Source organism: Silene latifolia, unplaced genomic scaffold (assembly GCF_048544455.1).
Source record: "Silene latifolia isolate original U9 population unplaced genomic scaffold, ASM4854445v1 scaffold_20.1, whole genome shotgun sequence".
NCBI lineage: Eukaryota > Viridiplantae > Streptophyta > Magnoliopsida > Caryophyllales > Caryophyllaceae > Silene > Silene latifolia.
Genome location: NW_027413163.1, coordinates 2,069,501 through 2,088,803, shown reverse-complemented (window position 1 = coordinate 2,088,803; position 19,303 = coordinate 2,069,501).

Genomic DNA, 19,303 nt, shown 5'->3' with positions numbered 1-19,303 from the left:
CCGATGATGTCGATGCCCAAGGTCGAGAACGGCCAGGGTGATGTCATGGTGTAGAAAAGGGATGGTGGTATGTGTTGTATGTTGGCGAAGATTTGGCAATAGTGGCAATGTTTGACGTAGTTTCTGCAATCGGCTTCCATGGTGGTCCAGTAGTAGCCTAACCCCATGATTTTTCAGGCTAGTGTCATTGCGCTCATGTGGGGACCATATTCTCCATCGTGGACCTCTTCCATGACTTTCTTGGCTTTGTTGTGGTCAATGCAAAGGAGAAGGATTGCCTGGGGTATTCTTTTGTATAGTTGCTCTTGGTTTATCATGAATTGTGATGCAAGTAAACAGATGGCTCTTTGTCCTCTTGTATAAGGGTTAAGAGGGAATTTGTTTTTGGTTAGGTAGTTGAGGACAACTTGGTACCAAGGTTCGACATTGTTTTTCTCGTCGTTGTTGATTGCGTAGATGTGAGCTGGCTCGCTCCTTCTCTCGACACACAAGGGCATGGATGTCTTGTCGTCAGGTATGTTGACGAGTGCGACAAGATTTGTTAGGGCAGCGACAAATTGGTTTTCTTCCCGTGGCAAGTGGAAGTAGTCGATTTGGTCAAGGAATTCGGCTTCCTGGTTGATATTTGCTTGGTATGGTGCTCGGCTGTTGCTTCGGATTTTCCATGATCCGGACACTTAATTGATGATGCGTGAGGAATCGCCGTGGACTCTCAACCTCTTAGCTTGATGCCAAGTGTTATGGCTGCTTGTAGGCCAATGAGGCATGCTTCGAATTCGGCAGCATTGTTGGTGACGAAAAGGTCTAGTTTGACGGAGATCGGAACCTGTCCCCCTTTTGGTGATATTAGAAGGATTCCTACCTCGAAGCCTCTCAGATTTGATGCACCGTCGAAGTATAGGTCTCATGCATCAGTGTCGGCACAAAGGATGTCTTCGTCAGGGAGTGACCATGTGTCGGTCGTTGGATCCTCATTGACGGGATTTTCTGCTAGGAAATCGGCGACTGCCCTTCCCTTGATAACTTTGAGGGGTACGAATTTGAGGTCAAATTTGGACAGCATGAGTGTCCACCTGGATAACCTTCCGTTTAGCACATGGTGACGGCTGAATTGGTCTTGCGAGGTTTGGCTATAGAAAATGATCACTATGCCCCACGGTGGGCGCCAAACTGTTTTGGTAAAAATTTACCGGTTTCGAATTAATTATGTGAGTGATAGTAAATATCCTAATGCCAATTACAATTTAAACACAGTGATGAGAATAACGAAAGAAAGACAAGCGAAAAGAATGACACGAGGGATTTTTGGTGACGCGGAAAACCCGATGTGGGAACAACCGCGGGGGTAGTCGGAATCCCGCCAACTTTGCACTATAATCGATGTAAGATGCCCAAGTAAGGAAATACAAATGCTATGTTGCTAGATAATTATCGCTAATTATTGATGGAATTTGAAGAATGGAGTGTTGCTCGAGTTTGCCCTTGAATGCCTTGAGTGTTACTCTCCTCGTCTTTTTATAGTTGCTGGAACCAAAGCTTAAGGTTTTTGAAGCTGCCTCTGCGTCTGTTGCGGAATATCAGGTCAATCTTCTACAAAATAGGAGTTTGTTTTTTGACTGAGTCCTTATCCTCTTTTGCACGTGGGTTTCTCCTTTGGCCCATATTGTGTTTGTTGCTATTTGATCTTGTGGTCCACAATGCGCCACCTCAACGATCCTTCCCTCCCCTCTTCTACCAACTGCTGCGTTCCACGTGGCCACTCCTTTGCCACTTTTTTCTTCCAATAATATGGTGCCACGTCATGAGTGATAAATAGTATTTTTATCCATAACAATTGCCCCCAAATTTCCGTCTCAAATGATTTTAGGCGGGAATTTCTGTTTGCGATGCAGAGAACTGACGAAGTGTTAGCAGTTAGCTCAATCTTGGTAACTCCCCCACTTTATGCCTCCTCAACTGCCGTCTTAACTGCCCAATCACCCAAAACTCCCTCCCATATTATAATAACCCCTCGGTATCCCCACTCCTTTCACCTTTCCCAACTTTTTTCATCATCACTCCCTCTTTCCTAACTTCCCCTCCATCAATCAATAAAATTATTTCTCTTTTTCGGCCGTTACAGGTATTCCGTCTTTTTCCTTACTTCTTTCCCTTCTTTGCTTTCTTTCTTTTCTTTCTTTGTGTACAATGTCACAAAAATCGGCTTCTTCGACCTCGGCCTCGGATCCGGTGATGCCATCTGATCTCTTCCCTTCCGGCGGTGTGCTTTCTGCCAAACACTCCTGTGACTCCGATTTTACTCCAGAGGATCTTGCTCACATCAGGGAAACATTTGGTTTCTCCGATGATGTGATATTTCACATTCTAAACCCGGTCCAAAAGCCGACTTTGTGAGGGCGGGGTGGATATGTCTATATGAATACGTTTTCCGTCTGGGTCTGAGGTTTCCTTTTCCTCCTCTGATTCAAGAGTTTTTGAATTTGAATCGTTTGGCTATTTGTCAAGTAGCTCCATATACTTGGCGCACTTTGCTTGCGATTAATGCTATGAATAACCGTTTCGGTTATGGGATCGGTCTCCCGGACCTTGCACACTTGTTTTCGGTCAGGTCCCTCAGTCGGGGTCAAGTGACCATTCGGGTTCGAGACGGGGAGAAGAATTGTATTATCTTCCCCGTGAAGCCGGATGATAGCAAGTGGTTTTCCCACTTTATTTTCGTGAAAATTGACACTCTTCCTGCTCCTACTAACTACATCGTCAGTGTCTGGCGGTCAACAGATGGTATTTGCATGTCCTTATTCCTGTGCATTTTCTTTGATGCTTATATTTCCTTACTTGGTTTTTTGTGCAGATTTGTGCCCCTTGCCTTTGTCCTCCGACAAAACTGCGTCTCTGTCGAAGTTATTTAGTCCGCCTCCTGAAAATAGGACCTTCCCCAATTTGGTTCGGGATTCTCACGGTGGTGAAGAAAACAGCAGCTGAGGAAAAAGAATCAATGTCGACTGGTGCGTTGCTCTTCTTTTAACTATGTTCTGCCTTTGAATATTTGATATTTATGATTCTGACTTGATCTTTGCTACTTCCAAGCTCTGTAAAATCCAGAATCTCGCTGGACGATGTCCTGGCTCAGAAAGAAAAGGAGCAGGCTGCGGTTGCCCCCAAGCCTGCTGAGAAAAGAAAGTCTACCCCTGCCCCTGGTTCTGGACCTCGTCCCAATAGAAGGTTTGATGCTGTTAGCCGGGCTAAGGAGCAGACTCCTATCGAAGCTACTCCTCTAGCTGTGAGGCCTCCACTACCTGGGCATGGGTCATCTGCTTCTGGGGGTCCCCCGGTTCCCAAACCTATTCCTGCTTCTGTCCCAGCCATGTCTGCTTCTGGCTCAACCCCAACGTCTGAAGCCGTTCCTGCTTCTGGAGCTACCTCTGCTCCTAGGGCTGCCCCTATTTCTGGGGCTGCCTCTGGTTCCAAATCTGCTCCTGCTTCTGGTGTTATTGTCTTTACACTTCCAGACGATTTTGGAAAGGCTAGGTCTGCGAGTAACCTGGATTTAATGAACCAGATGCTTCTTCCAGCTCCTAGGTCTGCGTTGGATAGCAAAGCCTTGCCTGACTTGGTGGATCGTGCAGCTGAGCATTCCTTTGAGGTAAACGATCATTGGCTGCTGTCATTTTTATTTTTTTTATTTTTTTTAACACTTGGTTCTGGTGCACCAGTCCTTCCAGATGGCTCTCTATCTGCGGGAGAAGGTGTCTCGCCTGGTAGCAGAAAATGCGAAATTTCAGAAGCTGGCGAAAGAAGCTAATGAGGATAGGCTTAAGATTCAGGTTGATCTAGACATGTCCCAGAGTTTGCTGTTGGAGGAGGCTGCTCAGAAGCAGAGTTTGCAGAACAGTCTTTCTGCTGCTGAAGTGCGGATTTCTGGTGCTGAGAAGAAGGCTGCTGATGCTGAGAAGAAGGCTGCTAATGCTGAGATACGTGCCTCAGAAGCTGGGGGTCGTGTCTCAGAAGTGGAGAAACGTGCTTATGGGGCTGAGAAACGTGCTTCTAACGCGGAGGCTCGTGTTGCTCAGATCCAGGAAGAGAAGGCTTCTAATGTGCAAGAGTTGAAAGAGACTTTGGTGAATGCTCTGTCTTATGCTGCTTTGGAAACGAAGATCAAGTGTATAAAGACGTTCGAGAAGGGAGAGCATTCGACCTGGGACTTAGGAGCTGAAGAGGGGAAGCTTGCGGCACGCTTTCTTTCCCGATGGTCCGAATCTCGATGTCTTTGGCCGGCTTAGTGGAACCTGTTGCTGCTTCCGTTGATGATCCAGGTGCTGAGGATGAGGTGAATTCTCCTGCTCGACAATCGGACATACCGCTACATACAAAGTCATGGACCATATTAACATAGATTAGCTTTTCCCTGCATCTGAAAGACTTTTTGCCATGTTTAGTTAGTTTCTGGCCCTACGAGGCATAACATCTTGATTTTATTTTGAACAGTTTGTGTATTTTGGTCTGGTTCTGGTGCCAGACGTACTTTGCTTTTGCAACTTAAATATTTTCTAGTGGTTATCTCTTTGTGTCGTACCGTTTCTGGTGCTTTGATTTGTGCATGCACGTCGTTTGTTTGGCCATCGTTGTTAGATTGCTGGCTAAGGGGTCTAGTATGCCCACTCGTCCAGAGGAGCCAGGCTTGCGTGGATGCTAATGCATCGCGGGAGGCTGGTTGTCCCGGTTTTACGTGCTTAGCCACGGACACACGCCTTCTGTAATGAATACAGGCTCTGCCAGATTAGTTTGCATTTTATTCACTTGGCTTATTTGAAAAAATAAAAGGAGTTCTATACTTAAATCATTCAAAGTGGTTTTACAACTTAAAATTTATTAGAATTAAAATACGAACAAGGCTGTTTTAGAATCAGAAAACGTTCAGAATCAGAGGATATTCAGATCCAGAAAGAAAATATTTAGGAATAGGAAAATACTTTAGAAGTAGGAAAATATTTTAGAGCCAGAAAAATATTTGGAGACATCAAAATACTTTAGAGACAGAAAAATATTTGGAGAGATCAAAATACTTAGAGACAGAAAAATATTCAGAGCCAGAAAATATGTAAGGCAATATCTAGAACCTGGCTGAGCTGTATCTGGTAGGCTGAGAACCCAGTTGTTGACCATGCTGGCGACATAAGTGAAATATATTTTCAAGTGGGTGATATTCCAGGATCTGGAAACCATTTGCCCTTCCAAAGTCATGAGTCGGTAAGCTCCATTTCCAACTGTGCTCTCTACTTGGTATGGTCCCTCCCAGTTGTAGGCGAATTTTCCCCTTCTTGGTTCTTAGTATTCTGGAAGACTTTTCTCAGGACCAGATCTCCCACCTGCAGGGTTCTTACCTTTACAATCTTGTTATAGCTTCTGGCCACAGTCTGTCGGTAGGAAGCCATCCTGATCTGGGCGCTGGCTCTGAGTTCATCTACCGTGTCCAGATTGCTTGTCATTTCTACTTGATTCCTATCTTCTGTTATGCATCCATATCTGTGGGTTGGGACCCTAACTTCGGATGGGATGACTCGTTACACTTCGAACACCAGTGAAGGAGTTTGTCCCGTTGCAACCTTTGGTGTGGTTCTGTCAGCCCAGAGAACCAGAGGTAGCTCTTCTGCCCATTTGCCCCCAATCTCCTCCAGTTTCTTTTTCAAATTTTCAACGATAATCTTATTGCTGGATTCGGCTTGTGCGGTTGACTGGGGGTTCCTGTGAGTAGATTTCTGCAATGAGATATTCCACCTAGCACAAAAAGCTTCTGTCTTATTTCCAATGAATTGGGACCCATTATCACATATAATCTCAGATGGAATGCCAAACCTGCATATGATATTGCGTTTAATGAAAGATATCACCTGGGTTTCTGTAACCTGGGAGAATGACTCTGCTTCTATCCATTTTGAGAAGTAGTCCGTCATGGCGAGCATATAGACTTTGTTTCCTGGTGCTCTGGGTAGTGGTCCCACGATGTCCATTCCCCACTTCATGAAGGGCCATGGCGAGATAACCTGGTGCAGAGGCTCTGCTGGCTGGTGGCTAACGTAGGCGTACCTCTGACAAGCGTCGCATCTTTTTGTGAACTCCATGGCATCTTTGCGCATTGTGGGCCAGAAGTACCCCTGCCTCAGTGCCTTGTTAGACAGGCTCCTGCCCCCTGCATGGTTTCCACATTCTCCACTGTGGAGAGCATACAAAACAGCCTGAGACGCTTCCCGATCTAGGCATCTGAGGTAGGGTCCAACGAGGGATTTCCTGAATAGAACACCATCAATTAGTATGAATCTGGATGCTCTCATTTTAAAGCTCCTTACCTCCTTTTTATTTGCTGGTAGGACGTCGTTTTGCAACCAGTCTAGGTAGGGTTTCCTCCAGTCTGGAGTATTTTCTTCACTGCTGGTGCTGCACACCTTTTCTGCTTCCTGCTGAGATTTTAGTGTTGCTAGCTCCAGCACGTGGACAATTGGTATTGTGGAGATAGTTGCTGCCTTGAAGGTTGCCCCCAAGGTGGCTAGTGCGTCTGCTTCTGCATTCTGGTCCCTGGGGATTTGCTTGATGTTGAACATGACAAATCTGATTTTTAGCTCATTTGCTACGTCTAGATATGCCATCATCCTGGGATCCCTGGCCTCATAGCAGTCATTAACATGGTTAACTATAAGTTTAGAATCACTGCAAACCTGAAGGTGCTTGATTTTCAGATCCAGAGCCAGCTTTAGACCCAGGATCAATGCCTCATATTCTGCTTCGTTGTTTGTGGCTTTGAATTCACATCTTACAGCCTGGACTATGAGATCTCCCTGGGGTGATTTGAGGACCGATCCTACTCCCGCTCCTTTGGCATTAGAGGCTCCATCCACATGTAGCTCCCATACTTGTTCCCCTTTATCTTCTTCCAGTTTCGAAATGTCCCGTTACGTCCGGTCCGAGTCTTTGGGCGTCGTCGACACAAAGTCCGCGAGCTGAGACTTTATGGCCGTACGGGGTTCAAACTTCAAATCGTAACCGCTTAAGTGCACGGACCATTTAGCCATCCTTCCTGACAATTCTGGTTTTCTCATGATAGTCTTAAGAGGATAATTAGTTATCACAGAAATTGTATGAGACTCGAAGTAGGGACGCAATTTATGAGATGCGATAACTAGTGCAAGGACAAGTTTTTCTAGTGACGTGTACACTGTCTCTGCTGGAAGCGAGACTTACTCGATGTAATATACTTGGATCTTTGTGACCCTTCCCGCTCTCGTACTAGTCTTTTGCGCACTCGATCACCTTCGTGGATCGATGATCAGAATGCTGGTTCTCCCGCTCACAGCCGACAGGAGAGGTGGGGTGCTGAGATAACGCTTCAGCTCCTGAAATGCTTTTTCATGTTCCTCCGTCCACTCGAATCTCTGGCTTTTTCTGAGTACCTCATAAAACAGCCTGCACCTGTCCGAGTATCTGGATATGTACCTATTCAGGGCCGCCACTCTTCCAGTCAGACGCTGGACGTCTTTCGGTTTCTGTGGAGACTCCAGCTGCAGAATTGCTTTGATTTGCTCGGTGCTGGCCTCTATCCCCCTCTAGGTCACCATATACCCCAGAAATTTCCCACTGGATACTCCAAAGGTGCACTTTGTAGGATTCCGCTTCATTTGGTATTTCCTGAGGGTATTGAAAGTTTCTGCCAGGAGCTGGTGGTGTTGTGAAGCCTGCTTCGATTTGACGACCATATCGTCTATGTATACTTCCATAGTTTGGCCTATTTGCTCTTTAAACATCATGTTCACCAGCCTCTGATAGGTAGATCCTGCATTTTTTCAAAAAAGGCATGACATTATAACAATAGATACCTCTCTCGGATCTGAATGCTTGTCTTTTTCTGGTCGCTGGAGTGCATCTTTATCTAGTTATATCCGCTCCAGGCATCCAGGAATGTCAGCATCTCGTGGCCTGCAGTAGCATCCACCATGGCGTCTATGTGTGGTAGAGGAAATGGATCCTTTGGGCAAGCTTTATTTAAATCCGTGAAATCGACGCAGACCCTCCACTTGCCATTCTTCTTCGGAACCACCACCACATTAGACAACCACTCTGGATACTTTACTTCACGAATCTTTCCTGCAGCAAGCAGGTTATCTACTTCTTGGTTTATGACATGGTTCCTTTCAGAAGCAACTTTTCTTCTTTTCTACTGCACGGGTTTATAGCTTGGATCCACACTTAGCTTGTGAGTTATCACACTTGGGTCTATCCCTATCATATCATCATGTGACCAAGCAAAGCAGTCTATGTTAGTTCTTAATAACCGAACGAGTTCTTCACGAATTTTACCTGTACATTCAGATCCAATGAGAACGATTCGTTGGATGCGGCAAGCGTCCAGGATGACTTCGTCGACTCACTGCCGAGGCTCAATGTACTCGTCCTGGATGCGCTGGCTCTGTAATTGCTATGAGGGCGAACCGGTTGTTGGCTTCAGAGCCACCTTGTTGCAATCCTTAGCTTCTTCCTGGTCCCCACGTATCTCTTGCACCCCCCAAGGTGTTGGAAACTTCAGGCATTGGTGGTACGTTGAGGGAATCGCTTTCATCTCGTGGATCCAGGGCCTGCCAAGGATCACATTGTAAGTAGAGGGTCCATCAATAACCAGATACCTTACCTGTTTGTTTACACCTCCGGCGTAGGTTGGGATGATGATTTCTCCTAGGGAGTGCTTTGTTTCGCCGCTGAAACAACCAAGGGAATCACCTTCTTTGCTAGATCTTTCTCGGTGAATCCCATTCCTTTGAGTGTCTCCATCATGATCAAGTTGACGGAGCTTCCGGTATCCACCAGGATCTTCTTTACCTTGCAATTTCCTATGGGAAGCGTGATGATTAGGGCATCGTGGTGCTGTTCTGGTGCAGACCCTGCGTCTGTTTCGTCAAAGGTGACTGACGGCAGATTCTGGTGGGTAACCCTGCAAGAGCTTTCTGGTCTGTCTCCTTTAGTTCGATTGCGTGCCTCTTAGGCTGCTGAATAGGTCACCCACACACTCCGATCCACCAGTAATAACATTCACGAGTTCTAGTGCGGTGAGGAGGAGGGGATGGCGAACCTGATCCGCCGAGTTTACTCGGTTGTGTTTAGGGCGGAGGTGATCCAGGTTTCCTTGGTCATAGTGGAATTTGACTTCCTTTCTGAGGGAGTGGCATTCATCGGTGTTGTGGGTGTTGCTGCCGTGGAACTCACACTTTTTGCTTGTGTCTCTGTTGCTGGGGTTTCCTTCTGGAGGTTTTGGCCATCTGACTCTGCGTCCCAGCTCCTTCAAGGCTTTGAATAGTCCTGCAAGATTGGTAGTGAAACCATATTCACTTACTTTTGGAGGCAGATCTGCTTCGCCCTTTCCTTCAGAATTTTCAGAAACTTTATTCACGCTCCTGCTGTAGGGTTTGGGTCTTTCGCTCTTCTTTTCTACTGGAGCCTTTCTGGATACTGGGTCTGAATCATAAGTGCCTCTTACGGGTGTAGAGTCTTCTTCCAGCCTCATGACAGCAATTGCTTTCGATTGTACTTCCGCAAAGGTAGTGCATGGATGCATGGTTAGGTCCTTGTATAGCTGTGAATCCTGGTGCAGTCCTCGGCAGAAGGCTTGTATAGCGGTTGCTATATCGCACCTCGGAATTGACACCTTCTCCTTGTTGAACCGGTTCAAGTAATCACGGGTAGATTCCTCAAACCCTTGCACTATCCGGTAGAGGTCACTGGTCTGCTTCTCCGGCTTTCTGCTGCTGGCGAACTGCAGGTTGAAGGCATTGACTAGGTCGGCGAAGCTGGATATGCTTTTATTAGGTAGACCGTCGAACCACTGCAGGACTGCTCCTGACAGTGTTGATCCGAAACCCTTGCACATATAAGCTTCCATTAGAGATCCAGTTGCGGTTATCACCATCATTTTCTGCTTGTAATGGTTGATATGGTCAAGTGGATCTGTAGTTCCGTCATAGAGTGTCATAGCTAGCGGCACACATCCTTTAAGAACACCGATTAGGGCTATATCATCCACGAAAGGTGAGTCTGTGTAGCTGTCTCGGGCTACTTTCTCCAGCGGACGGGCTATGCCTGGTATCCTATACATCAGCTCCCTCAGCTCCTGGTATTGCTGCTCCAGCGAATTACCTGCTCCTGCAAGAGGGTTAGAAACAGGCGGAAAGGAACCAACAAGTGTACCTCCTAGCCAGGGTGCTCCAGAAAATTGGCCTGGTCTTTGGGTGACGATTCATCGGTATTGCAGACGATTATGGATCCAGTCTGCCATCCTGGTGTCTCTTTGTAATCCTCCGATCCAGGCTCCATCGGTGAACTGGTTGCGGGATGGAATTCTTTGCGTGAGGACAGTCCGGTTGCCATCCTGGTGTCTGGTGTACGGGGGTACCTGAAAAGGGTGGAAGGTCAGATCCTGAAGGGTGCTAAAAAAAGCGTTACCGGTTGTCTGCTGCAGACTAGGTGGACTATCAAATGATAGGCATCCCAATCCTCCGGGCTCAATTGGTTCATTTGGTGTCTTTTCTGCCCATCCGATCCGGTGACTAGTTCTGATGGAATTGATCTGCCCGACTCTCCACCGCTGGTTCTGGTAGGAGCCTCTGGCGCTGATGCTGGCTTGGTCTGGACTGCTATCACGATCTGAGCAATCAGGTTCTGGTTGTCCTTCCTCAGATCCTCAACGGCCCGACACAGAGTGTCCATCCCCTGAATCATCAACTGCATCGGATCAAGCGCTGGAGATCCTCTGCTTCGGAGAACTTCTGCGCCTGAGCTTTCCTGGGTCGGGCTTCTGGATACGGCTTCACCTCTGCTGGGGCTGCTTTCCCTACTGGATTTGGACTGACTGAGTGCACCTGCTGCCTTTGGAATCTGCGTTGGCTTTTGAGGTCAGGGCATGGCAGCGGTCGACATCTTGTGGGGATTGTCCGGGCCGACGCTGATGATCACCGATCCTGCGGATGCGAGTAAGTCTGCTCCGGAAGACAGTGGCGACGTGCTCGCCGCCGGAGGGGTTACGGCCGTTCCAGACATGGTGACGGCTGGTTTGGTCTTACGAGGTTTGGCTATAGAAAATGATCACTATGCCCCACGGTGGGCGCCAAACTGTTTTGGTAAAAATTTACCGGTTTCGAATTAATTATGTGAGTGATAGTGAATATCCTAATGCCAATTACAATTTAAACACAGTGATGAGAATAACGAAAGAAAGACAAGCGAAAAGAATGACACGAGGGATTTTTGGTGACGCGGAAAACCCGATGTGGGAACAACCGCGGGGGGAGTCGGAATCCCGCCAACTTTGCACTATAATCGATGTAAGATGCCCAAGTAAGGAAATACAAATGCTATGTTGCTAGATAATTGTCGCTAATTATTGATGGAATTTGAAGAATGAAGTGTTGCTCGAGTTTGCCCTTGAATGCCTTGAGTGTTACTCTCCTCGTCTTTTATAGTTGCTGGAACCAAAGCTTAGGGTTTTTGAAGCTGCCTCTGCGTCTGTTGCGGAATATCAGGTCAATCTTCTACAAAATAGGAGTTTGTTTGTTGACTGAGTCCTTATCCTCTTTTGCACGTGGGTTTCTCCTTTGGCCCATATTGTGTTTGTTGCTATTTGATCTTGTGGTCCACAATGCGCCACCTCAGCGATCCTTCCCTCCCCTCTTCTACCAACTGTTGCGTTCCACGTGGCCACTCCTTTGCCACTTTTTTCTGCCAATAATATGGTGCCACGTCATGAGTGATAAATAGTATTTTTTATCCATAACACATGATACCAAAAGTCATAGAATGGATACCTATAACATACAATGTTGATACTAATATAAAGGGGTACAAAAGATACTCAGAAGGGTAAGGAAAAATGGTTTCTCAAATAACTTATTATGTAAGGGTTAAAATAAGGATTAAAATAAATGTTTATATAAAGGGAATAGGGAGTTGTGTTTTTTTGGTTAAATTATTAATATTATTTTTGTAGCTAAATATTTATTTGAAAAAACTATTAACATTTTACAGCAAAATCCTAAATTTTACAATTAACCTCGGAAATGTACAGCTCGTGATATAATTTTTTTTTTTTTTTTTTTTTTTGGAAAGGTTAAGAAAAAAAAGCATTCATAAGGACAATTTTAATATTAAGGGGATTTAAGTCCAAGTATTGCGTCAAGTTAGACTAACAGACTCAAAGTATGCTAATTATTTTGTAAAGTCAAAACTATGATATAGTCGCCGGATTTTATTGATTCTTTGTCTTTAATCTACAAGAGGGTGAAGTTTAATGCTTAAAATTTAGGTAGGATTTTTAAGGGACTTAGGTATAAGTCTTTCCAAAAATAATTTTGTGGAGTGTCTGTGTCTTCTAAACTTCTAGTCTATTATTCTCGGTTGGATTACATGGTAGTTTGGACTATCACATATACTCGAGAGTTTACTCAGCGAGCAGCAGAAGTAATGGTTCCCCTCGCCATAAATAAAACATATTTATGTCATTGATTGTACCCCTATTTGGGTCATATTAACTGCATTATCAATATCCTACTTTCTACTTGTTTACTTTTTTTTTATTAATATCCTCCTTTCAAATACAATTCAATTATATCAATTTGGTAATCAAACTCTGCTGTAGGGTCGTATTAACTGCATTATCAAATGCTATTGTAGGGTGGCCAAGTTGTACTCTGGTGCTTCCTCCTAGTTTGTTGTGCTATAAGGAGTAGTTTCGTTCCATGTTAGGCTTGTCGACGAGCCAAGTGAACTTCCTTCTTGCTCCACATGGTGTTGATATGTTGTCTCTTATCAACATCTTTTCAAATCGTTTGGATGCCGATATTTTGGAGGTAGCTTGAAGAAGGGCTCTTGCCTTTTGCCTAGTGCATGCTTACCTCCTTATTGATGCTTTGAAGAAGGAAGGGCCAAGGTGGTATGCTAGCATGACCATTATTCATGTTGTCGAGCAAATGGAGCATGGGTGGGATTCGTCTTGGCTAGTGCTCGGTGAGATTGTCCAACCTTTGGACAAGAAAGGTTCTTGTGGAGAAGTCCCTTCGTTTGGATCCCCTAGGATCCTCCAAGTATGGCTTATTGAGAGGCTAAGGTATGTTAAGCCTCCGGTTGACGATTCTTCTTACTCCTTTCGTCATCTTACCATGAGGAAGAAGTTGTATGCAGATAGCTTTGCATGCACCAAGGCGTATTGGACCTCAAAATAGGTGGAGGAAGGTGGTCCACACATCCGTTGGGTGGTGTCGTGGTGGCACTAAAGGTCCTTTACGGGGTTGCCCGCTCCAGCCGCTTGCTCTTGCTCTTTGATGGTTGTGGGCTTGAAGGTCGCTTCCTTCATCTATCCCGAAAAGGTCATGAGGCAAATGGGTGATCAACAAAAGGTGCCTGCTCAAGATACTCTCGTCCATGAGAGTGTATTCCGAAACTCCGTGCTTGTGGATGCTTTCAAGATGCGGTGGGCCACTCGGTCGGTGTGGGAGGTACCAAACACCGCTTTAATGACATGGGTGACTCCCGCTTATGTCAAATGGTTAAGAGCTTCAACCTTGGAAGAGAGGTCAAAGTTCCGCAACGATGAAGACATCGACTTGAAGTATAGGGAGGCGGCCAAGGCAAATCGCGCCTACTTTGAAGACACTGGCGACAATGTGAGCCCGGGTGTGATGAGGCCACCGAAGAAGAGGAGCTTGGGTCCCAAGGAGGCGGTGAGCCGCGTGTGGGCTTGGCTTGGGTCGAGTATAGGGTCGTGTAAGATCTCGGGTGTCGTTGTCATTGTGGATCCATTGAGGATTCGTTCCGAGGAGGAAGCCTATGCTAGGCGGGTTACCAAGAAGGACAAGGGAAAAATGTACCCCGAAGGAATAGGCAAGGGTAGAATGGAAGAGTGAAGACCTCCATTACCCGCTTTATTATTATGTCGTATTAGCATTTGTGCGCGTTTTTATTATGTTGTATTAGTTATGTATTGTCTGTTTGTGTGTGTTAGTATTATTATGTATGATGTCTTAATCGACGTTCTAGCTTGGCAATTCGTGGACTTGTTTAGCTTTGTTGTTGTCAAGTTTGTAATCCTTCCCATTATTAAATAAATAAGAGGATTACTTGTGCTAAAAAAATGTTGTGAACATTTGTTGTTTCTCCATCCATCTTGTAAAGATAATTCGGTTTGAATTGTCCTAAACGTTGCACCTGTGAAGGGGATTGTTGTGGGAAGGGAGAAAGGCCTTTTTTGTTCTCTTTTTTTGTTTTTGTTTTTTTTTTGTGAGGAAAGACATACTTTTTTTGAGTTTGTATGGGTTGTTATTTTTATGTGTGGGGATGGCTGTATCCTTCTTGTATAGGAAAGGACTGCCTGCGTATTCACCTGAAGAGGTGAAATCAAACCATGCTCGTAGTTCAGTTGTTTTGTTTGAGTTGGAGTTTGAATTTTTTGTTTTGGTGCTGTGGTTGTATCCTACTTGTGTAAGAAAGGACTGCCTACGTATTCACCTGAAGAGGTGAAATCAAACCATGCTCGTAGTTCAGGTGTTTTATTTGGTTATACAAATGGATGTTGCCTTTGACAGATCAAAGGCTGCTGGAAACATGGCAAGGTGTCGTAACTTAGACTCAATTAAACATGCAATTTCAAATCAGAACTTTTAAGGAATTGACTTGAAATGGGGATTGCGGTCACTAGTTGTGAAACTAGAAAATGGTCGTTAATTGCTGGTGCTAAGGTTTAAGGGTAGTATTTCTTGAGTTGGTCTAGGTTGTGAAGGCTTCCCCGTCTAGGTCACTCAATCTCACTGCGCCCCCCGAAAGGATTTTCTTAACAAGGTATGGCCCGACCCAATTGGGTTTGCCCTCGAATCGATGGGTAACGGTGCTCGAACCGAGTTGAGGACCAAGTCGCCTTCTTTGATGTTTCTGGGTTTGACTTTTTTGTTGAATGCCCGTTGTATACGTCATTGGTATAGCTGCACGTTTTGCAAGGCATTGAGTCGTCGTTCATCTAGGAGGGTGAGTTGCTCGAACCTTCGACGGGTCCATTCCGCCTCAGGGACTTGACTTTCTAGTAGGATGCGTAGAGATGGGACTTCCAACTCCACTGGTTGTACTGCCTCCATACCATATGCTACGTAGAAGGGTGTTGCTTCTGTTGATGTTCGAATGTAGGTTCGGTATCCCCCGAGTGCGAATGGGAGTTTTCTCGGCCAATCGTGGTAATTATCTTGCATCTTTTTTATTATGGTGATGTGTGTTTTGTTTGCTGCCTCTACCACTCCGTTGGTTTGGGGATGATAGGGGGGAGGAACGGTGTCGCTTGATTTTGTATTTGTCGAACAATGCTTGCGTTTCGGCCTAAAAGTGGGAGCCTTGGTCGCTGATGATTTTATGGGGTGCCCCATATCTGTAGATGATGTTGTCTTGGATAAACTTAGCCACTTGTTTGGTGGTAAAGACTGCATAGGACTGTGCTTCTACTCATTTGGTGAAGTAGTCGATTACAACGAGGACAAAGTAATGTCCTTTGGTGCCTATTGGATTGACTTTGCCGATGATGTCGATGCCCTAGGTCGAGAAAGGCCAGGGTGATGTCATGGTGTAGAAAAGGGATGGTGGTATGTGTTGTATGTTGGCGAAGATTTGGCAATAGTTGCAATGTTTGACGTAGTTTCTGCAATCGGCTTCCATGGTGGTCCAGTAGTAGCCTAACCTCATGATTTTTCGGGCTAGTGTCATTGCGCTCATGTGGGGACCATATTCTCCGTCGTGGACCTATTCCATGACTTTCTTGGCTTTGTTGTGGTCAATGCAAAGGAGAAGGATCGCCTGGGGTGTTCTTTTGTATAGTTGCTCTTGGTTTATCATGAATTGTGATGCAAGTAAACAAATGGCTCTTTGTCCTCTTGTATAAGGGTTAAGAGGGAATTCGTTTTTGGTTAGGTAGTTGAGGACAACTTGGTACCAAGGTTCGACATTGTTTTTCTCGTCGTTGTTGATGGCGTAGATGTGAGCTGGCTCGCTCCTTCTCTCGACACACAAGGGCATGGATGTTTTGTCATCAGGTATGTTGACGAGTGCGGCAAGATTTGTTAGGGCAGTGACAAATTGGTTTTCTTCCCGTGGCAAGTGGAAGTAGTCGATTTGGTCAAGGAATTCGGCTTCCTGGTTGATATTTGCTTGGTATGGTGCTCGGTTGTTGCTTCGGATTTTCCATGATCCGGACACTTAATTGATGAAGTGTGAGGAATCGCCGTGGACTCTCAACCTCTTAGCTTGATGCCAAGTGTTATGGCTGCTTGTAGGCCAATGAGGCATGCTTCGAATTTTGCAGCATTGTTGGTGACGACAAGGTCTAGTTTGAGGGAGATCGGAACCTGTCCCCCTTTTGGTGATATTAGAAGGATTCCTACCTCGAAGCCTCTCAGATTTGATGCACCGTCGAAGTATAGGTCTCATGCCTTAGTGTCGGCACAAAGGATGTCTTCGTCAGGGAGTGACCATGTGTCGGTCGTTGGATCCTCATTGACGGGATTTTCTGCTAGGAAATCGGCGACTGCCCTTCCCTTGATAACTTTGAGGGGTACGAATTTGAGGTCAAATTTGGACAGCATGAGTGTCCACCTGGATAACCTTCCGTTTAGCACAGGCTTTTCGAAGAAGTATTTGACGGGGTCTATCTTGGAGTAGATGTGAACCGTGTAGCTGAGCATATATTGTCGCAGCTTCTTTTTTGACCAAACCAGGGCGAGACATGTCATCTCCAGTTGGGTGTACTTTGTTTTGTATCCGATGAATTTCTTGCTGATGTAGTAGATGGCTCGTTCTTCGCCGTCGCCTGTTTGTGCTAGCATTGCTTCCATGGCTGTTTCGGTGACGGTAAGGCATGGGGATAAGGGAATTCTTTGCTGAGGTGGCATAAGGACAGGAGGTTTGGATAGGATTTCCTTTATCCTGTCGAAGGCTTTCTGAAATTCGTCGTCCCAATCAGTGTGATCGGTGGCGCGGAGCTTGTAATACTACGGATTTTATAGACTGGTACTCGACCGAGTATGGCCTACTTGGTCGAGTAGAGTGTGTCGTGTAGCCTGTTTGGCTACTGCCCAGGAACACTCGGCCAAGTATGCTGAATACTCGACCGAGTAGAGGGTACTCGGCCGAGTATACTTTATACTCGACCGAGTATCCGGTCTGTCGGGTATTATTTCCGCGGTTTTGATTAAAATGATTAGAGATTATTTATATAATCATTTGTCAGTTTCTAAAGGCATCATCTTCCAAAAACATAAACTACGTTTCTTCCCCCTCTATTCATCTTCATCAATTCCAAGGCAAAGGTCATCGATTGTGGGTTCTAGCACCATATTCCGTGTCAGTCGTCATAGTAAGTGTCTTATCTTTATTGATCTATTGTTGTTCTTATAAGTTAGCAAACCCTAGTTTGGATTAATTTGGGGGTTTAGGGTTTGCTCATCATATATGTGTTGATTGTTGATTACCATTATTGTAGGTGACGATGTGGTATTTGTTATGCATTTGTATGATTGATTGTAGCATAGCGGATTGCAAAAAGGTAGGGTTTTCCTACTCAGTTTATTGTTAATTGATTTAAGATTGTGATTGTACTGTGTATGATTGTTATCTGCTGATCATCGGAGGTTGGGTGCTGTGGTGCGGTGTTGATGTGGTTGTGTTGTGACGGTTGTGGTGTTGTGACAGATGTGATGTTGTGTGTGTGATTGTGGTGGAGTCACTTGCGGGAGTGGCTTCACACCCTAGTTCGCCCTCCGTGGAACCCGTCACGGGAGGGGGATGTGCACATTAAGGGACAGGGATTGTTAGTCGCTTGTTTATGAGCTGAATTAGGTGGGGATGGGCTGCGGTCACTCACTGGCGGCGAGGATTACCTGTTGCGATGGGTAATCTTGCAGGGCTACACACTTCGGTGTGTAGTCAGTTACTGTGTGAGATCGGGAGACCGGGGATGGAGGATGATCAACCGGTTACATTATTTGTTTGTCTTATTTTAATTATGCAGTAACTGACTCCGTGTTGTTGTTTAATAAAACCTGCGGTGATCCATTCGGGGATGGTGAGCAGATATGACAGGTAATGCAGATGTTTAGCTATGGGACAGACATGGGGAGTCATCACTTCGAGTCTAGTTTCCGCTGTTACAAGTTTAGCTGTCTTTGATTTCAGTTGTATTGAGACCTTATACATTTATTTTGAGTCGGTCGAGTTTTATGTAATCGCTAACTCTTTATACTTTAATAAATGTGTTTTTGGAATGTTGCTTTTGATATATACTTACCTCGGGCAACCGAGAGGGTAACAGCCTTTCATGCTAAGGTAGTCCTTGGTAAGGTATCTTGGTTTGAGGGGGTGTTACAAAGTGGTATCATAGCCGACGATTCCGGCACCTAAAACAAATGAACCTAATGAACTTAGGGAGTCTAAATAAAATTAACCCGGGGAGAGTTGTTTGGAGCTACCGCAAAGACATGGGAGACGTCCCGAAGTCGCATTAAGGCCCTTACGATCTCAAACCGGTCACATAGGGGGAAACTGTTGTGTGTCGAGTCATGTATGTGTGTGGTACTTGGAACTTGAATGGTTGGATAATGCGGTATGAGAAGTGGTATGTGGAAACATGTGAAAAGCATGGCGAGATTTACGGATTTGAATTTTAGTATGGAATATGTTGGCATGTTAAGTGTTTATTATGTGGCTTTTAAAAGGGTAGTGGTACATGCCTATATGATCATGATGATGTTAATGTTTGGTTGTTGGTAGTAGCATGTGATTAAGGTCATGCGTCTATATATATATGAATGTTGTGTTTAATTTTTATGTGAGTATGATAAGAGTTCAATTATGTACTGCTTTCTTGAAGTATTGAGTTGTTGTTGTTGCCTTATGCATGTTCAAATTGTTTGTGTTTAGAAAATTTGATTTGTATGAAGATCGAATACGGAAGGGTTGTCTTAAAACTGTCATAAGTCAAGTTCTAGAAATGATATTGCTGTAATTCAAATTGGAGGTGATAGCTTGTCTTCTTACGATTCTAATGATAGGTCACACGCACAAAACGACCAAGTAACGAGTGAGATATGACTGTTTTACGAAAACTGGACGATGCTGAGAACTGTGTTGGTACTCGACCGAGTAAAGTAATACTCGACCGAGTAAGGGCTACTCGGCCGAGTATTCCCAATACTCGACCGAGTAATCCTCTGTGATAATTGCGTTCGCTTTTGGATTCGAAAACTCG